The sequence below is a fragment of the Sus scrofa genome, chromosome 1 (assembly GCF_054392235.1).
Source record: "Sus scrofa isolate SSC_HxYL_T2T_F1_AM1 chromosome 1, Sscrofa_HxYL_maternal_Yorkshire_Landrace_v2.0, whole genome shotgun sequence".
NCBI classification, from domain to species: Eukaryota; Metazoa; Chordata; class Mammalia; order Artiodactyla; family Suidae; genus Sus; species Sus scrofa.
Window position 1 is genome coordinate 251,957,631 of NC_139383.1, and position 20,971 is coordinate 251,978,601.

At 42.0% G+C, this 20,971-nt stretch overlaps 1 protein-coding gene across 39 annotated transcripts in view; it reads right to left on the reverse strand.

The window, feature by feature from the left end:
* The window catches only part of ALG2 (ALG2 alpha-1,3/1,6-mannosyltransferase), a 588,615-nt gene that overhangs the window by 121,714 nt on the left and 445,930 nt on the right, over window positions 1-20,971 (reverse strand). For 4 of the 39 annotated variants that reach the window (XM_084980678.1, XM_084984866.1, XM_084978697.1 and 1 more), the window contains one exon: window positions 109-257. The exons of the other annotated variants lie outside the window; for them this stretch is intronic. The gene's annotated coding sequence lies outside the window, so the exon portion shown is untranslated. The remainder of the gene's footprint in view (window positions 1-108; window positions 258-20,971) is intronic. 39 annotated transcript variants of the gene reach the window in all.

Here is a 20,971-nt window from a genome sequence, read left to right on the forward strand (position 1 = left end):
TGGGGGCAAGGACTTGGGAAAGTAGGAGAGAGTGGACAATACACCAGCACCCATGCACACCGTAAGGGGACATACCTCCAAGTATGAGAAAAGTTTGCTAAGAGGTACCTGAGGTGCATGAGCAGGGAAGTGGGTGCAACAGTGTTCTCTCATGCTTTGGAAGGTTCTAGGATATTCCTCTGTGCTCTGACAGGAGTCATCATGGGTGTAGTTCAGGGAAGTAGGGATTGCAGCTCTTCATGGCAGAAGGAAACTTCCTACCAAGACAGGGATAATGGGATAATGTAGCCTTGGACTGTATCTAAGGTGGTGGATTATGTCACATCCCAGGGTCTCAACAAATAGGACCAAGAAGCAAAACAGTGCTGCTAGTACTAACTGAGCATCAGTTTCCCCAGCTGTAAATGGGGAGGTGTAATATATCTTCTGTCATACAGTAACTGTGTAACTGAGCCTCGCACAAACAATATAAACTCAGCAAATATAAATGGAATCATTAATTTTTTTTTTAGCTATTTGTACTCCAAATCCAATATTCAACAAGGACCGCTTTTGTAAAAGTAAACAAGCAGAGAAGCAAACAAATTTAAATTTCTTTTATATAAAAGCTTAAAATTTGCTAATTTCCTTCTTCCTACATCTTTAGCCACGCTTTCTCATGCCATCTCATTCCATGGTTTTGTACATGTTGTTCCTTCTGTCTTAAACACCCTTCTTTGTCTCCACAGTTGACTTATCCTTCAACACTCGGCTCAGCTGTCACTTCTGCTCCTGCCTCTGATCTGTAGGTCCCTCTATGACACACCTTCTCAGAGCATACCTTCACTCCAGAGCACAACCGCCTGAATATCAGTCTCCCTCACTAGACTGTGAGCCTCTGAGGACCCAGGCTGTGCTTACTTTCTTTTTTACCTACTACCCAGAATGCAGTAAACCTGAAAAAATATTTATTGAAGATTTGTCTTGAAGGAGAATCCATGAAATATGGAGGAAAATGCATTTTTAAACCAACTGTGGCGTTGAGTCACTGTATTAAAAGAGAGAGAGAGAGATTGAGAGAGAGAGAGAAAGGTTCTAAAATGAGATAAACTCTCAAGATGCATTCATATAAGCATTTTTTCCCCCTGAAGAATCCTCTACTGGGCATTGGTCCAGGCTCTGGGATGCAAAGTTAGGTAAGAGAGTCGGTGTCTACACATCAAAAGAGTGTGACATCAGAGCTTCACATCAGGTATTCAGAGGGAGAAGCCCATGAACCTTCCACTTTGTGATGGGACAGGGGAGTACAGAGCTGTTGGATTTGGGTCCCTTTGTCTCCACAGTTAGAAATAGATGTAGAAAGAGTGGCAGTGGTTCAGGGGTCAAGAGAACCAGGTTCTTGTGTGAGCCTTGCTATTAAATGTTGTGCAACTTTGGGAAACCTGCTCCCTCTCCTTTGAAAGAGGTTTCAAACTTTTCTGTTTCTGCTTACACAAAAAAAGGGATGGGATGCGATTATTTCTAGGGTTGCTTCCAGGAAGCTTAGGTTTGTGACAGCTTGAAGCAGGCCCTGAAATCCAACAGGCAGGAGCACTTCGACTAGGAAGATACCCCACAGCCTACAAATTGTGCCTTCCCTATTTCCAGCTGTGTGACTGGCATCTCAGCAGTATGGTCACAGCACCTGGTTTAGAGCACCACTGCACTGCCTCTGAACTGTCAGACTCTTACTGCCGGGCAATTAAAGCCATCTTGATGTCTAAACCAAAGCCCATGAACTAGATCAACCAACTGGCCTCAGAAAGGAAGAGGAGGAAATCTGAGCAAGGGAGGTGAGTCTGTTTATTTGTTTCTTAAATCTAATTAGAGAAAGGAAAAGAGTGTTAGTCAGGAGTCTTCAATGATTCACATCTTAATAGCCTGGTTATAATTTATTAATCCTTTTCATCAAATTTTCAACATCCCTTTCCCCAGGGGTCTAAGAGTGACTCAAATGTATTTATTGTTTCTAGGTGGGGTGTCATTAAATATTTGGCATCTCCTAAAGCTGGCTGGGAAACTGGATTATATACCATGGAAGGCAAACTACTTCTGAAGGGAGAGGCATGAATAGATAAAACATTAGGTAGAATGAGTGATACATGCAGATACACATATGTTTATTTTTTAAAATATTAATGACCTCATATTTATCTCCAATACTGACAATGTTTTACTTCCTATAATCTTCCCTTACTGGCCAATCCAGTGGTTTTCCTTAAAGTGGAATATCAACACTAATAGGAGATGTATCATCCTTTTAAAAAATATATATATTATATGTAGTGTGATGTTTACCACAATAAAGTTCACTAACACATTCATTACCTCAGGTAGTTTCTATATTTTTTTTGTGTGTATGTGGTGAGAATGTTTAAGATCTACTCAGGAAATTTCAAGTATGGAAAATACAGTATTGTTACCTATAGTCACCACGCTGTACATTAAATTCTCAGAACTTATGTCACAACTGAAAGTTTATATCCTTTGACCAACATCCTCCCAGCCCCAGCAACCACCACTCTACTCTGATTCTATTAGTTCAACTTTTTTAGATTCTACATATAAGTGAGATCATACAGTATTTGTTGCTCTTTGCCTGACTAATTTCATTAAGCATAATACCCTCAAGGTCATCCATGTTGGTGCAAATGGTAGAATTTCCTTCTTTTTGAAAAAAGATGGAATAGTATTCCACTGTATATGTATACATCACATCTTCGTTATTCACTCATCTGCTGATGACACTTAGATTGTTTCCATATCTTGGTTCTTATGAATAAAGCTGCAATGAACATGAGAGTATAGATGTCTCTTCAAGACAGTGATTTTGTTTCCTTTAGCTATTTACCTGGAAGTGGGATTGCTGGATCATAGCATAGTTCTATTTTTAATTTCTTGAAGAACCTTCATACTGTTTTCTATAATGGCTATACCAGATTACATAACCACCAGCAGTGCACAAAGGTTTGCTTTTCGCGACATCTTTGCCAATACTGTTATCTCTTGTCGTTTTGATAATGGCTATACGAACAGGTATGAAGGGATATCTCATTGTGGTTTTGACTTTCATTTTCTGATGATTACTGTTATTGGGCACTTTTTCATGTACCTCTTGGCCACTTAGAAATCTTCTTGGAGAAATGTCTATTCAGGTCCTTTGCCTATTCTTAAATTTGGATGTTTCGAATTTATTGAGTTGTACGAGTTCCTTATATATTTTGCATACTAAACCCTTATCAAGTATTTTTGCAATTATTTTTACCATTATATAGGTTGCAGTTTCATTTCATTAATTTTCCTTTTGCTGTGCAGAAACTTTTTAGCTTCATGTAGTCCCGCTGTTTACTTTTGCTTATATTGCTTGTATTTTTGGTGTCATATCTAAAAAACTATTCTGACACCAATGTCAAGGAGTTTCTCTCCTATAATTTCTTCCAGGAGTCTTATGGTTTCTTTAATCCATCTGAAGACTATAATTTAGGAAGTTGATTTCATTCTTTTGCCTGTAACTATCCAGTTTTCCCAATATTATCTTTATCTTTCCCCATTGTGTATTATTGGTGCTTTGTCAAAAATTAGTTGATCATAGATGTATGGATAATTTTCTGGGCTCTCAATTATGTTCCATTGGTCTGTGTCTGATTTTATGCCAGTAGGATACTATTTTGATTACCAAAGATTTGAAATGTAGTTAGAAATCAGGTCCCATTGGTTTTTACAGGGGGAGTGGGAGGGAGTGGGATGGATGGGGTGCTTGGGGTTAATAGATGCAGACTACTGCCTTTGTAATGGATAAGCAATGAGATCCTGCTGTATAGCACTGAGAACTATATCTGGTCACTTATGATGAAGCATGATAATGTGAGAAAAAAGAATGTATACATGTATGTATGACTGGGTCACCTTGCTGTACAATAGAAAATTGACAGAACACTGTAAACCAGCTATAATGGAATAAAATAAAAATCACTAAAATAAAATTAAAAAATCAGGATGTATCACACCAACAGTTTTATTCTTTCTTTTCAAGATTGCTTTGGCTATTTGGGGCCTTCTGTGGTTTCACATGAATTTTAGGACTTTTTTTTTTTAATTTCTATGAAAAGTGCCATGGGAATATTGATAGGGATTGTATTAAGTCTATATGTTGTTTGGGGTAGTATGGGCATTTTAATAATGTTAATCATTCCATGAACACGGGATAATTTTCCATTTATGTCATCTTTAATTTTTTTAATCAGATCTTTCACCTTCTTGATTAAATTTATTCATAGGTATTTATCTATCTATCTATCTATCTATCTATCTATCTATCTATCTATCTATCCATCTTTTCTAGGGCTGCACCCACAGCATATGGAGGTTGCCAGGCTAGGGGTCCAATCGGAGCTACAGCTGCTGGCCTACACCACAGCCACAGCAATGCAGGATCCGAGCTGTGTCTGTGACCTATAGTGCAGCTCACACCAACACCAGATCCTTAACCCACTGAGTGGGGCCAGGGATTGAACCCACAACTTCATGGTTCCTAGTCAGATTCATTAACCACTGAGCCACGATGGGAACTTCCATAGGTATTTTATTTTAAATGAGATTTTTTTCTTTATTTCTTTTTCAGATAGTTTATTGTTAGTGTATAGAAACACAATTTGGAGCTCCCATTGTGGTGCAGTGGTTAACAAATCCAACTAGGAACCACGAGGTTGCAGGTTCAATCCCTGCCCTTGCTCAGTGGGTTAAGGATCTGGCATTGCCGTGAGCTGTGGTGTAGGATCCTGCATTGCTGTGGCTCTGGTGTAGGCCGGCAGTAACAGGTCTGATTTGACCCCTAGCCTGGGAACCTCCATATGCTGGGAGAACAGCCCTAGAAAAGGCAAAAAGACAAAAAAAACAAAAAAACCAAAAAAACAAAAACAACAACAACAAAAAACACAATTTATTTTTTTAGTTGTCTTTTTTATCCTGCAACTTTACTGAATTTGTTTATAAGTCTAATACCTTTTTGGTAGTCTTTAGGGTTTTCTATATATGTTACCATGTCATCTGGAAACAGACAGTTTTACATATTCCTTTCCAATTTGGCCGTTTTTAAGTTCGTTTTCTTGCACAATTGCTCTGGCTAAGACTTCCAGTACCAAGTTGACTAGAACCAGTGAGAGTGGGCATGCTTGTCTGGTTCTTGATCTTAGAGAAAAACTTCCATTATTTTCATTGTCGAGAATGATGTAGGCTGTGGGCTTGTCATATATGGCCTTTATTATGTTGAAGTGTATTATTACTTCTATAGATAATTTGTTGAGAGTTCTTATCATGAAAGAATGTACAATTCTGTCAAATGTTTTTTCTGCATCTATTGAGATCATCATATGATTTTTATCCTTCATTCTGTTAATGTGAGGTATTATATATTTTGCATATGTTGCATCCTCAGGACAAATTCTTTTAGATCATCATCCTTTTAATCTGCTGCTCAATTCAGTTTTCTAGTTTTGTTGAGAATTTTTGCATCATGTTTATCAGGTTTATTAGCCTGTAATTTTCTTTCTTTGTAGAGTTCTTATCTGGCTTTGGTATCAGACTGATACCAGACTCATAAAATGAGGTGGAAAGTGTTCCCCCTCTTAAATTTTGGAAGAGGTTGAGAAAGATTGGCATTCTTTAAATGTTTGGTAGAATTTGCCACTGAGGTTGTCTTGTTTCTGCTGAGAGGTTGGGACGTTTCTAATTACTGATTCAATCTCTTTACTTGTTATTGGCCTGTTCAGATTTTCTCTTTCCTCATAATTCAATCTTGCCAGGTTGTATATTTCTAGGAATTTAAGTATTTCTTTTAGATTATATGATTTGTTGGTGTATAACTGCTCATAGTGATCTCTTATGATCCTTTTTACATATGTGGTATCAGATGTAATATCTTCTCTTTAATTTATAATTTAGTTGATTTGAATCATCTTTTTCTCTTATTCTAGCTAAAGGTTTTGTAATTTTATCTTTCAGAAACAAACTCTTAATTTCATGGATCTTTTCTACTTTTTTTTCTATTCTCCATTTCACTTATTTCTATTCTAATCTTTTGTTTGTTTTTTTGTTTTTGTTTTTTGTTTTTTTTTGGGCTGTACCCATGGCATATGGACATTCCCAGGCCGGGGACTGAATCTGAGCTGCAGCTATGACCTATGCCACAGCTGCAGCAATGCTGGATCCTTAACCCACTGCACAGGGGATTGAACTAGTGCCTCAGCAGCAACCCAAACCACTACAGAGACAATGCTGGATCCTTAACCCACTGTGTCACAGCAGGAAATTCGCTGCTCTAATCTTACTATTTCCTTTCCTTCCTTAAATTTGGGCTGAATTTGGTCTTCTTTTTCTAGTTCCTTGAGGTGTAAAGTTAGGTTATTTGAGACTTTTCTTTTTTCTTAATGTAGATATTCATAGTTATCAATTTTCCTTTTAGAAGAGTTTGCTGCATCCCATAAGTTTTGATATATTGTGCTTCCATTTTTATCTCAAGATTTTTTTTATTGCTGTTTGATTTCTTCAAGTCATTGGTTGTTTAGGAGTGTATTGTTTAATTTCCATATGTTGTGAGTTTTCAAATTTTCCCCCAGTTACTGATGCATACCATTGTGATTGGAAAAGATGCACAATATTATTTCGGTCTTCTTGAATTTGTAAAGATTTATTTTGTAGACTAATGTGTGATCTACCCTGGAGAATGTTTGATGTGCCCTTAAAAACAATCTACTCTATTGCTGTTAGATGGAATGTTCTACATATGTCTGTTAGTTCCATATGATCTATAATGTTTAAATCTGCTGTTTCCTTGTTAGTTTTCTTTCTGAATTATTTATCCATGGTTTTGAGTGGGATTGTAAAGTTCCCTACTGTTATTGTTTATTTAAGCTTTCAGTTCTGTTAATATTTGCTTTACTTATTTAGGTGCTCTGATGTTGCTGACACAAATATTTATAATTGCATTCTCTTCATGAATTGGCCCCTCTGTTTTTAATACAACTGACCCTTGAACAAAGCGGAGTTTAGGGGTGCCAACCCTTTGTGCAGTTGAAAATCCATATATAACTTTACAGTTGGCCCTCCATATCTATAGTTCTCCATCCATGGATTCAACCAACTGTGGATCCTGTAGTACTGTAGTGTATGTAGTGAAAGAAATTCATATGTAATCCATGCAGTTCAAAACCATGTTGTTCAAAGGTCAACTTTATAATGACTTTTTGTTTGTTTCATGATCGTTTTTGACTTAAAGTTTATTATGTCTAATATAAGTATATCCATTTCTGACCTCTTTGGTTGCCATTTGCTTGGAATATCTTTCCGTCTCTTCACTTTCAGCCTATATATGTCCTCAAAACTACAATGAGTTTATTACAGGTAAAAAAACATTGGATCTTATTTTTCATCTATTCAGCTATTCCGTGTCTTTTGATTGGTAAATTTAGGCCCTTTATGTTTAAAATAATTATTGATAGTTGGACTTACTATTGCCATTTTGTTCATCATTTTATGTTTTGTTGTTTCCTTTTTTGCTGTTTTTCCTTGTGATTTAACAACTTTTTGTAGTGGTATGCTTTGATTCTTTTCTCTTAATTTTTTGTGTATCTACTTCAGGTTTTTCTTTGTGGTTACCATGAAAATGACATAAAATACCTTATGGTTATCATGTTTTAAGCTGATAACTTTGCATACAAAACCTTTATACTTTTATTTCTGTTTCCTAAGTTTTAGATTATTGATATTATAATTTATATCTTTTTAATATCATGTATGGAGGTTCTCAAGCTAGGGGTCAAACTGGAGCTGTAGCCACTGGCCTACACCACAGCCACATAATGTCAGATCCGAGCCGCATCCGCAACCTACACCAAGCTCACGGCAATGCTGGATCCTTAACCCACTGAGTGAGGCCAGGGATCAAACCTGCATCCTCAAGAATGCTAGTCAGATTCTTTTCCACTGAGCTATGACTGGAACTCCAAGAATTCTGACTTTGATATATTTATCTTTGCCAGTAAGTTTTATGCATTTATATGTTTCTATGTTGTTAATTAGTGTTCTTTCATTTTATCTTAAAGAACTATCTTTAGTATTTATTGTAAGACAGGTCTAGTGGTGATGAATTCCCTAAGCTTTTGTTTGTCATGTTTTATTCATTCTGTTCTCTTCACCTACAGAGCACCAAAATATGTGGCAACATTATTAAGGATCTATCATTATTACAGAGCAAGAATGGACCTTAGGAGTTATTTCAAAGATGAAGCCTGACCAAAAAAACAAACAACCCCATCAAAAAATGGGCAGAAGATATAAACAGACAATTCTCCAAAGAAGACATACAATGGCCAAAAAACACATGAAAAGATGTTCAACATCACTCATTATTAGAGAAATGCAAATCAAAACCACTAGGAGGTACCACCTTATACCAGCCAGAATGGCCATCATCAAAATGCCTACAAATAATAAGTGCTGGAGAGGGTGTGGAAAAAAAAGAATGCTATTACACTGTCGGTGGGATTGTAAATTGGTGCAACCACTGTGGAAAACAGTATGGAGATGCCTCAGAAAACTAAAAATAGAACTACCATTTGATCCAACAATCCCACTTCTAGGCATCTATCCAGAGAAAACCATGACTCGCAAAGACACATGCCTCCGATGTTCACTGCAGCACTATTTTCAATAGCCAAGACCTGGAAACAACCTAAATGTCCATCGACAGAGGAGTGGATCAAGAAGAGGTGGTACATATACACAATGGAATATTATTCAGCCATTAAAAGGAAAGAAATACCAGCATTTTCAGCAACATAGATGGACCTAGAAATTATCATGTTAAGTGAAGTCAGCCATACAATGAGACACCAACATCAAATGCTTTCACTGACATGGGGAATCTGAAAAAAGGACACAATTAACTTCTTTGCAGAACAGATACTGACTCAACAGACTTTGAAAAACTTGTGGTTTCCCAAGGAGACAGTTTGGGGGATGGGGAGATGCGCTGGAGTTGTGGGATAGAAATCCTATAAAATTGGATTGTGATGATCATTGTACAACTATAAATGTAATAAATTCATTGAGTAATTTAAAAAAAAGGGATGAAGCCTGGAGTGAAGTGACTCAGATTCATAATTCTAAAGATGGAAAGGGACTTATTGGGTCTATCCTCTTTTGAGGCTATGAACTCTTCTATAGCACTTCCAATAAAAGTTGACCTGTCTTGGCTAGTTTCCCTCTAGAAATAGAGAGCTTACAATCTTCAGAGAGGGTCTTTCCATCTTGGAGAGTTTGACCATTAGTAAGTTCTTCCTCAACCAGCTAAAATATTTCTCCGTAGCTTTTTCTCTGTGTTTTTCAGTTTTTTGCCCTGGTGAACAATACCAAAGCTTGATGCTGGTTGGATCTAGAGTGGGAAGAATCCTGAGAGAGGGACAGCCAAGTCTGACACAAACACCAGCAGTCTCAGGTACATGTCTGAGAGGAAGAGTTCCCTGGATACAGTGGAACATTAACTAATCATATGGCTCCTTTCAGTTAGAAGAAGGGATATCATCACATGGTCTAGCCTAGTTTATTAGAATTCCACAACAGATTTTAGAACTAAAGTCTGGACCAGTAATGTCATATTTTGATAGTTTTGAGCATATCTGTCTTCTTTGGACTCCTCAATGCAAATAACTGAGCCATGGCAATTACAGAGTATATCTGGTTCCCCTGGGCAAATCTCATTTTCATATTACCTTCCAAACATAACTTCTGATATAGCATTTACACTGTACACCTTTTAGCTTACATAAATTGACCTTAAACTTACACAGGACATTCTTGGGCTCACACTGCACCTTCTCAGCTTCCTTTCCTAATTACCAGATGCCTTGCTGGCCTCATATCATGGCATCACCCATGTTTTGGGGCCCTCTACTTCTGATTTCCTCCTCTCCTTGTAAAAGCAGAAGCCCTTTAAGATCTCTGGCCCAATATTTATTTATCTAGCTCAGGGCCTGGTCAGGTTTCTTATCTACCAGAGTTTTCTTTGGAGAACAAGGTCTCCAACATCTTTACTGACATATTTTGAAAATGTATGCAAAACACAGAGGTTTTTCCCTTTCCTACCAATAGCCAGGGTATAAACATAACTTACCCAAACCTGCAAATCCTATATTTGCAGTTGCTTTTAATGATGTGAACCAGTTACATCCCAAGAGCTGTCTCATCCACACTGTCCTGCTCTAATGGTAGGTGCTAAGAAGCATAGCCATTGCCTAATTTTATGGAAGGAGCTAAGAAGTATACCCATTGCCTAATTTTTAGTCATCCTCAAGACAGCTTGGCAAAAAGCCTTAAGATTTCCTAATGGTTGGATACACCACATCTGGAGTTTGGGTACGTCTCAAATCCAGCCAACTGATGAGCAAGCATTATCTGGAGAAGCTCACTCCAGACCTCCTGAATATTTGTCAAGAAAGAAATAATGAAAACCTCACAAAGTACAAATCCTAGGAAGCAAAGTGTCTAACATTAAACTTTCCATTTATGTCTCAAAGCACTCACTGGAACAATGGGATTTGGTACAGAATTTGTATTGAATTTATTACTAATGGATCTTTAGAGGACATATGCACTGCCTGCTGTTGTCCAGATATTTTCTCAAGAAAGTTACCCTTCCTCTCTAGTACATACCAGTACTTATTGCTTTGGCCAAAAATCAAATCAGGTAAGGAAAGATTTGGTCTTCAAGTGATATTTGTCACTATTATAATGATAATAGTAATAGCTGATGACATAGCAGTTATCTGAATCCTAGGAATTTTATATGCATTGTTTTTAATTCCTACATCTCTAGGAAAATATATATTATTGGTGATAGCAATAAGATGTCAAGATATTTTGCTGATATCTCAAATCTATGAGTCCTTGATCACTGGTGTCAGACTGCCCACCTCAGTCTGACACCAGTCCTGCTAGCTCTATGAGCAAGGTACAAAAGGACAAAGCTTAATAATTACAGAGGGAGCTTTGGCAACAAAACTTCCCACCCTAATGAGAGGCTAGATGACATCTAAATCTTAAGGACTAACTTTGTGCTCCTAGATAGACAAAGTCCTACATGAAAAACCATCCTAGCTCATTCTAAGAGTTATCACAACAGTGAAAAAGAAGAACATACCCAAGAGAAAGAGCATAAAGGGATAGAATGTTTTCCTAATATCTAGTGCAATAGGCTTAAATTGCCCCCATGCTACCGACCCTTACAAAATTAATGGTAGGAGAGTACAGTCTTCTAAGCTAAAGTAACCCTCAACCCTGCCAACTAGAGCTACTGACATAATCTAAAAAGGAAACGGATCCAATACAGCATGCCATGAGGAAGGAAGAAATTTTTAAGGTTTTTCTTCCTCCTTTTGAAAGATTTTCTTGTTAGTACAGAAATGGCAAATTACTGAGATGCGTGCAGATGCTCACTGCTCCTGAATCATGGCCAACATCCCCGATCAATGACGGCTCTCATTCTTGCCAAACCTAGACTCTTTCTCAACATGATGCCCCAAGCAGTTATATTAGATGACTGGAATTGGCGAGTGTTTAAAATCCTTTTACCATAATTATCTTAGCACCTCAGTAGAGCAGTGCCTGTTCACCATATCAGAAAACTCCTGCTGTGGGTAGAGGGTATGAGAAGGTACTTTAGTTTTCCTTCCCAGAAGCTGGGGCCTCTAGCTAATATACCCCCATATTTTGGATCTCTCTTAAACTTAGGGATGTGGCCATAGGCCAGAAAAATCAAGAGTATCAATCCTTGTCTCTTTTATGTCCAGACCTGGAAGAAGTGAATGGGCAGCTCAGCCTATTTCCTTCATGATTACCTGCTAAATTAAGCCACATAATTTCACCTATTCTATATTCCTTTCAGAAAGTCACTTTGTATAATCAAGCTCACCAGACAGGATTATAGAGTATGCATAGAAGAATGAAGTAGGTCTCCTCATTCCCCCCCCCCACCCCCATAAAAATAACATACATCTTGGATAAATGCCAGATCAGACAGGAAGTCAGGACAACAGGCATAAACTTGGACTTTCCTGAGACAACCTAGATGTAAGGTCACCTTATTCAAAAGTACCTCTAAGAAGAGTATGATATTAGTTCCACACCCACAGAATGTAGAAATCACAAGACTATCTCAGGATCAATGTGACTTCTCATTTTCCTCCACCCTAAAAACTAGACTAGAAGCAAACCAATTGGCTTTCTGGTCCAATTTCCCTACCTTCCAAATGAAGAAGACTCTGCCAGCCCTTAAAAAAAAAATACAGATGGCACATGACCTCCCAATAAGTAAAGCAGGATAGCCCCAGAAATGGAGAGAAGATGAAGCTAATCTCTGCCACTTAGATGTTCCTGGTTCTCAGAGGTGGACTCTAAGGAGGGTTCTAATCTCATTTAATCCCATGCCTTTATCTCCTGGAAGCTAGCATATGTCCTTGGTATTTGGCTTTAAGATAAGTTTGTGTTTTACAGATGCTGCAAGTGAGTCCTGGCACAGTTTCCCTTGTTGATCCTTTGGAACCTTGGAGAAGTGGAACTACATGAGAGAGTTCATCGTGGATGGACCCAACCTGTGACACAGGAACGTTTTACTGAAGCAGGAGATGCCTGCCTGTGGCTACCAAGGAAGAAACCTAGTTTCCATCCCAGCTTCTACAGCTCCTGTGACTCCCACAGCTAGAATCAAGGTACAAAAGGAGCTTTTGATGTAATTGGAGAATGTTTTTCTCTGTGGCAAAGGGGGACTGATTAAAACAGAAAGAGATGCAATAACTTACAGTGCAGTGGCAAGTGTGGGTGTTTCTGCTGTGATCATGGTTTCTTGCTTTCAGATGTCTGTTATATAGTCTTCAGCTTGTTAACCAGGTGGTTAATGTGAGACAGGACTTTTAAGCTTAGTGTGGAGAGTGTGGGGCATCATGAAAGAGGCATTTGTAAAGACCTTGAGAGTATGAATTTCCTGTCTCAATGGTCCATGTAGGACCAAGTGGGAGCAATGGAAAGGAAAAGAGAAGAAGCACTGCCAAAATAATATTAGGACTGTTGTAGTAATCCAAGGTTTTTCTTTCTTGCAGGGGACATCTATTCCCCTCATAGGTCTGGTCCTTGAACCCACTGGACGAACTGGAGATAAATAGAAATCCTGGTCTTTAGGTCTTGTCTGCTAGAGAGCAAGTCAAGGATGTGTTTGGATTACAGTTTTCCATGTAGACAGGCAAACCAAAAAATTCTGGTGTCTGAATAGCAGGCTCTGCTTAGACCCTCCTCTTTTTGCACCTTATTTTTTGAGGTTCCTGCTTCACGTCTTCCTCCCATTTCCTAAGTTAGAAGTGTCTAAGAAGCTGTTTGCCCTCCGCAGATGAGTGAAAACCAGAGTGTGGTAAGCAATGGAAGAGACTGTGAGTGGGTGGATTAGTCAGGTTGCCTTAAGCTTTAGGGAGGTGGCTAGTTTTCCCTGCTCCAGAGTTGGGCACAGCCTGAGGAAAGTGTACCCTATAGGTTAGTTAACCTGCTTCCAGTCAAGGATTCAAGCCAGGGGCTGAATGAAATTCTAGGCTCACACACCAGCCAGCCCAACTTTCCATGACATTCTATTAGGGTTTGGGGCCATGATTTTAATGGAGAGTGGATATCTGCCTGCCTTGGCTCATCCTTCAAAGACCACATAGGTCCAAGATCTAGAGGTTCCAGTCCTGGCTTTGTACAAAGCTAACCAATACCATCTTTAGTGTATAGGTAAGGTCATATGGCTTAGAAGTAGTGGAGCCAGGATTGACCCTTTCCCCCAACTCTTCATCCCATTACACCACTGGTCTGGGAATCAGGATGCATGCATTTCAGCCCTGTCTCTGCCACGTTCCATGGGATATCAGGGAAGCTCTCTCTTTAGTCTCAGTTTCCTCATCTGACAAAGGTACGGCTCATTCTAGGCCTTCTACAAATCTGACATTTAATGATTCACTACATTATCACCCACTCCTAATGTTCTGATTGAGGGACTTGGTATTTTTATCTTCTTCTCTTTTTTTTTAAAGGCATCAAATCAGGAATTCAAGCCTGTAGCCAGTGAACTTTCCGCCCCCATTATGAGAAACAATCCTCAGAATCCCAAGGAAACCAGGTCCAGCACTTCCCCCAGGGGAGAATTCTGCATGCGCATAACTTATTCTGTCTTAAAAAAAACAAAAGTCTTGTGACGTCCTTCCCCCGCCCCAGTAAAGTCAGTGACTTGCAACTTCCTTTCCCTTCCCAAGTCCTCGTAGAACTTTAGGCAAGTTAAAGCATGAGGATTTGATCTTCTCCCCAGATGTTTTAATCACAGAAGGGCCACATATGCGCACACATTCCTGGATATTTTTAGATTTTTTACAGGCTCCAGAGTTCTAACTGCTTTTTCACTCTGTGCTTTGTGGCCGCTGCTGAGAGGTGCTCTGCCGAAGCAGCCAAGGCAGAGGCTGATGGAAGAGGGACTGGCATGGGGAGGCCCCCAGAAGTTGCTCTGAGCCATCCAGGAAGGCAGCAAGGCTTCAGTCCCTGAGGCCTCTCCGGCCACCAAGAGGAAAACCACTGCCACTTAAGAATTATGGGTTACACAGACTTGCCCTGGAAGAGTTCTGGCTGCAAGTCTCCTAAAAATCATACCAAAGCTCCAGTAAAGAATTAACAAGATACACTGGAGAAAATAATGGGTCAAAAGACGTGCCCCTGGCTCCTTTATAACCAGTTACTTTTCTCTACTGGGCCTTAGTTTCTCTGTCTGCAAAATGGGATACCGCATACATGTAGAACAGAGGTCTGCTAACTATGGCCTTCAGGTTGACTGCCTGATTTGCTATATGATGTTTTATTGGGACAAAGCCCCAGTCCATTTATTTACATATCTGTGGTGAAGCTGCAACAGCAGAGTGGACTAGTTGTGACAGAAAGGACGTGGCCTCTAAATCTCAAATATTTACTCTATGGCCCTTTAAGATAATAGTTTGCTGATCCCCCGATGAAGCAGATGCTGACTTCAGCATTCCAAGACAAGCCCAAGACATCCTACTGCCAGCAACTGGGACTCTCCTTTCTCTTGGGGGAAAGGTCATGGAAGTTAATGTGCCCGGGAGCAGGTGACAGCCAGTGATAAACAGTTGGAGGTATCTATCCCAGGTTCCTTACCTCAAAGGTGAGACAACCCTGAAATGACTGTCATATTGACTCCTAGATGTCCCAAGTAGGACTGAGCCCCAGATGCCCACAACAGTAGCCTCCTTATCACCACACCCTGCATTGACATCCTTCCCTGTCTCCCTCGCTTCCTCTTCTACCCGTGCTTCCTGGATGGATTCCATTCCCTCTAAACCTCCTGTATGCAAAACTTTGACTCAAGGTTCACTTCTGCAAGTGCCCAGCTTAAGACAGGGCATGCGTCTTACGCACCTTCTTCTTTTTCTTCCCTGGCTGGCATTTCCTCTGCACTAAGCTGCTCACTGAGTTCTGGGCTTGGGCGAAAAGCCACAAGGCACCACAGTGCTGGATGACACACCCTGCAAGCCCAGGGGGAGTTTGTTTTCCCTGGGGGGAGCCTTGACCACAGGAGAAACACTTTTTTTCCCCTCCTTGGACTTCTGTGAGGTGTGCCTTCTCTTTGGAAACTTTCCAGGAAACTTCCATGTGCTGAGAAAGCATGCCTGCTGAGAGACCTACTGTGTTTCTTTGGTGTCTCACTGAGAAGTGGGTAATGGTAAACTGCACAAGAGTCCCTGCATCCCTTGTCTCGCTTCTGAATTTTTCCTCACCCTCATCACCCTGAGTTTGCACCTCCCAAGTCAAGTCCCAGTACTATATCCTTGTCACAGGTTCTGCTTTCCAGAAGACCTGAGCTGAGGTTGAAATATCTCTAAGGAGTCGTTCAGCTCTGACATACTAGACTTGTACTAAATGCCATTTTTCACATAACTAGCAATAAAAAAGATACTGTATATCTACTGTATTGGACATGAAATGCCATCTAATTCTCCTAGAGAGAAGTTTCTGAGATATGCCAAGGTCTTGCTTGTCACAATTCAAAACAGATCAGCAGAGGATGCCACCATAGGGGAGCTGGGAGCTAATAGATCCCACTCTGGAATTGACACAGACCATCTTTCCGCTGGTTTCTGCTTGTATGTGGCTTAGCTACCAAACCCTGTTTGGCTGATCCCTCAGACTCATTTATTTTATTTTATTTTGCTTTTTAGGGCCACACCTGCGGCATATGGAGGTTTCCAGGCTAAGGGTCCAATGGGAGCTACAGCTGCCAGCCTTCACCACAGCTACAGCAACACGGGATCCGAGCCACGTCTGCAACCTACACCACAGCTCATGGCAACGCCAGATCCTTAACCCACTGAGCAAGGCCAGGGATCAAACCCATAACCTCACGGTTCCTAATCGGATTTGTTTCCACTGCGCCATGGTGGGAACTCTTTTTTTTAATTTCTTTTTTTTCAAACTCATTCTCTTCTCTACTTCCCACCTGCCTCCCCTGGCCCAGTTGGTTTCACATTACTCTCTGCATTGTCTCCAGTTCCCCATACATCTTCTGCCACTGAGGAACAACAGGCTAGAACCACCCACCCACCCACCCAAGATCAAGGAGGGACTGGCTACCCTTGTTCAAGCCACCCCAGACACTGTGGCGACAGACCTGGATGTCAAAGGAACCCACAGTCTGGTGGGAGAGACAGACACACGGAACTAACATGCTAGGACCTGTCCTGTGTGATGATCCATGGTACAGGAGCCATGTGCTGCCCCAGGGACATGAGGTTGTAGAGGCTTCTTAGATAAGGAAATGGCACAGCTGGACCCAGGAGGATGGGTAAGTCCTGGCCAGATGGAAGTAGGGGAACATTCTGGAGAGAGGATGTGGAATCCCCCACCCCCTATCCAAGGGCAAAGGCCTTAGGGTACTGGGACATTATGAATGGCTTGATCTGACCAAAACCCCACAGGAGGTGAGGCTGAAGGGTAAGCCAGATCATGGAAGTGTGGTTTGGTGCACCGAAGGGTTTGGGTTTGAATCTGAGGTCACTGGGCAGGTACTGAATGGTCCCAAGCCTAGATATGACAGTTCCAGCTCACTCTGGAAGGGCAGAAGGGTTCATTTGTGGGGTCCTGCTCAGATCTTCCCCAGAAGTGTTGCTTTCTCTCTAGAGCAGGGTTTCTGAACTGTGGCACTACTGACCATGGGGACAGATAGGCTTTGCTATGGACGGCAGTCCTGTGCCTTGTAGGAGGTTCAGCAACAGCATCCTGGCCTCTACCCACTGGATGCCTGTAGCACCTCCCTAGTTCTGACAACCCAAAATGTTTCTAGATATTGTCCCTCAGGTAGCAAAACTGCTCTCTCTTGGTTGAGAACCACTCCTCTGGAGTTTTTTCTTTTATTTTCCTTTTTTTTTTTTAAAGTATATTTGTATACAGATGGCCCTTCCTACATATGCTCCCTTCTCTCCTTCTAAGGCCAGGCAATCCCTGGCTTCCAGCCTTTCCACGAGGTACACGGCTGGTTGGTGGCCTTGGCTCCTCCACAGCTTTATCTCAGCACTTGTGGCTCCAGCTCCCTCCTCATGGGGGCTCTGGCTGGAGCTGGCTGTGCGAAGCCATCTGCCAACAGTTCTGTCCACCTCTGCAGCAGGCCAGCAGGGCACCTAATCCTCATTGGGGTACACCACGTGGTGCTGAGGAGACTCCTGGACATGTTCCCACCGGAGGTCGGCTGAGATCAGAACTGTCCAAGTCTGTTGGCCCTGGACCCTCTGTCCCTCAGTCCCACTTTCTGCCAAGCTTAGAGCCTGGAGGGACGAGTCAGCTCAGGAAGCCTGCCAGAGAGGGCACCAGGCCGGGGACAGAGGGCAGGTGGTGGCAGCTGGAGGCCATGTGACTGCTGGAGGCTATGTGTGTCACAGGGCAGAGCTGGGCTGCTGGCTCATTCCTGGGCTCAATCTGAGAAGGTCTCACATGACTTTTCCATGGGAGCCTGTGTGTCAGGGGTGGGAGAGGAGGCTGGAGGGAGGGGGAAGTGATTTTAGGATCCAGGATGGAAATACGAAATACATTTGTGAATCACAAGCAAACATTCATCACATGACCCCACTGGCTTTGCCCATGCAGAAACCAGGGTTCGAGCACACAAACTGCATCTCACTCCCTGCTCTGTGCAGACTATGGTAGCTGAGAGGGACACTAGGAATGGAGAAGTTGGGGGAGCCAGCCTCCATCTCCCAAAGTGTCAGCAAAACTAGAGCACAAATCTGGCCCTCAGTTCCAGTGCTTGCCTATGCTCGTTCACATGTAAATCTCACAACAGCCCCATTTCCCAGTGAGAAAACCAAGGCCTGGAAAGATTCTTCCACCTTCCCTTTCTTCTTTCCTTAGTGTTTTCAGGATTTAATCTGGTTTTGTTTTTGCTTTAATACTCCCACCATCAGCTCCCTCTCCCAAACAGCACAAGCTGGCAGATCTTTCTTGCTGATGGGACGAGGTGAGGGTGCTAAAACCACCCTTTAAATCCAGGGGAGAGGCCTCCATACCCTGAGGCACAGAATCCCCAGCTGAAGGGGTCAGAAATGCAGGAGACCAGACAGGGGCACGTTCTAAGGCAACCTGGGTGGGAATGAGCCCTGTGAGGTTTCCGAGTGAATGCCCCAAGCTCCTTCCCTCAGAAATGGGAGGAAAGCCCCAGGGTTCCTCCAGCAGCCCCACCTCACAGCCCCCGCTGGGCCAGCAGCTTTATTTAGTTGCGCTGAAATCCCACAGACCTGGATCAGGACTCCTAAGCCCATGTCCTCACCATCCAAGAGGACAAAAGCTCGTGAGCGGATTCTGTCTCCTCTGGGAAGAGAGCCACTTACCCCGTGCTTGCCGAATGTTTCACCTCGAGGGTTATTACTTTCAAAACAACATTTAATATATTTAATCTCATTACATAAGCAAAACATGTTCGGTGCAGAACATTTGGGAAATCCAGTAAAGTATAAGGAGAGAGATTAAAAATTCACCATCATCTCACCAATCAGAGACAACCACTGCTCAAATTTTGGTTTGTAGCTTCCTCGTCTATTTTATAACAACCGAAAGTTAAGCCAGACTAATACTTTATATACTTTTTTTTAAATGAGGCATAACATACAAAGTAAAAGGTATAAATCTTAAGTTTATAGCTCAGTGCGTTTTTACATATTATTGCACCCATGAGACCATCATTCAGATCAAGATATAGAAAGTCTCAGATCCCAGAAAACTCCGTCCTGCCCTTTCTCACCAATGACTACGTCCACCTCCAAGACGTAGCATATTCTGACTTTTCATAGTTCCAGATTAAATCTGCCTATTTGCAAGTATCACATAGCTGGATTCCCACAGTATTCACTCTTTTGTGTCTGGCTTTGTTTGTCCAATCCATGGCATCTACCACAAGGCCTGACCCAGAAAAGGCACTTTATATTGGCACATGAAAATATGCTGGATGCCTGTTGAGTAACTGAATGAATGAGTGAGCGAGTGGATAGGCTTTGGTGATAGGGTGGTCTCCTGTGTTTTTCAGTCACCATCTGTTGGTCCTTGTGGAGAAGGGGGAGTGGTTGGGAGGCTCCTGGCATAATCTGGGTGAAAGCAGATGAACCTGAGCTAAAGAGAAGGCACTGGGGAGAGGGAGCAGAGAGCAGGTCATACATGCCTGTCTGCCTGGCACTCACAAGGGTTGGGTTGGTGCCCGTTAGCAGCAGGACCCAGGGTATTTTTAGAAAGTCCATCAGAGCAGCCACTTGACACTGTGGCAGCCTCACTGTCAGTGTCCCATGGCTTGATGTGGAGCCCCCACCTGGGTCCACCCCCTGTGCTATGAGCTCACTGGCCCCCTCTAAGCAGGTGGGAATAATGCTCAGCAGTGGCTTAGGGTGATGAACAAGCACATAGTGAGGGGTTCAGGGTGTCTATGGGGAGCCTTCTACTGAGACAGGAAAGCACTTAGCTCCTGGAGAAATGAGTGCTGTCATCTAGCACCCCAAGAAAGAGATGTGCACTGTCCAGGATCAGAGTCACGGCACCACTCCCAGCCTATGTACCCTTTTGTTAAAAGTTCTCAAGTTGGGAAAAGACCTCTCTTCTACTCTTCACCCCATCTGAGGCTTGAACCCCCTTTGACATTCTTTCCAGCACAGGCTCACCTTTCACACCTCCCTACACCCAGCCACCACTAACCCTACCTGCTCTGCTCTAGCCACTTCCTATCCCCATCTACTCCTGTCTCCTGTTATCCATTCTACTCTGCAGCCAGGGGGCAGGTGCTCTCCACTGTTGTAGCCTTGACAAAGTGTCTGCACATGGTGGGAGAAGGAACAATACTCCTGGAGAGGGATGGAGCTGTGGTCAGCAGGGGAGAGCTACTGTGTCACACAGGTGGGAAGAGGAGCCACAGAGATGGTGCTGGGGCTGCGAAGTCACAATGGGGTGGGACAGGGTAGGTATTGCTGGTATGGCATAGGTGGGCTGGATACCTGGCAGGGTTTTAGTATTTTATGAAGATTCATTGCCCTTGATTCTTTTCCTTGGGCTTACAATGAAAGGGTTGTGGGAAATAAAGAGAAGGGGGAAGTGCTGATTTTTTTTTTCTCTATGACTGGAGAAATGGCTTTGGGAATGCAGGAAATCAGTTCTCTATGAGTTGATGAGCTATTAGGGTAGAAGAATGTCATGTTATAAACTTCTAAACCAGATGAACAGGCCTTGGGCAAGCTGTTAGAACAACAAGTGTTGATTATCGAGAGTGTTTGTGCAGCATGTGACCTGGCGTGGGTTGTTAATGCGGTCCTGGAGACCGTGAAATTTCAGATCAGCAGTATTTTGGGGTTCC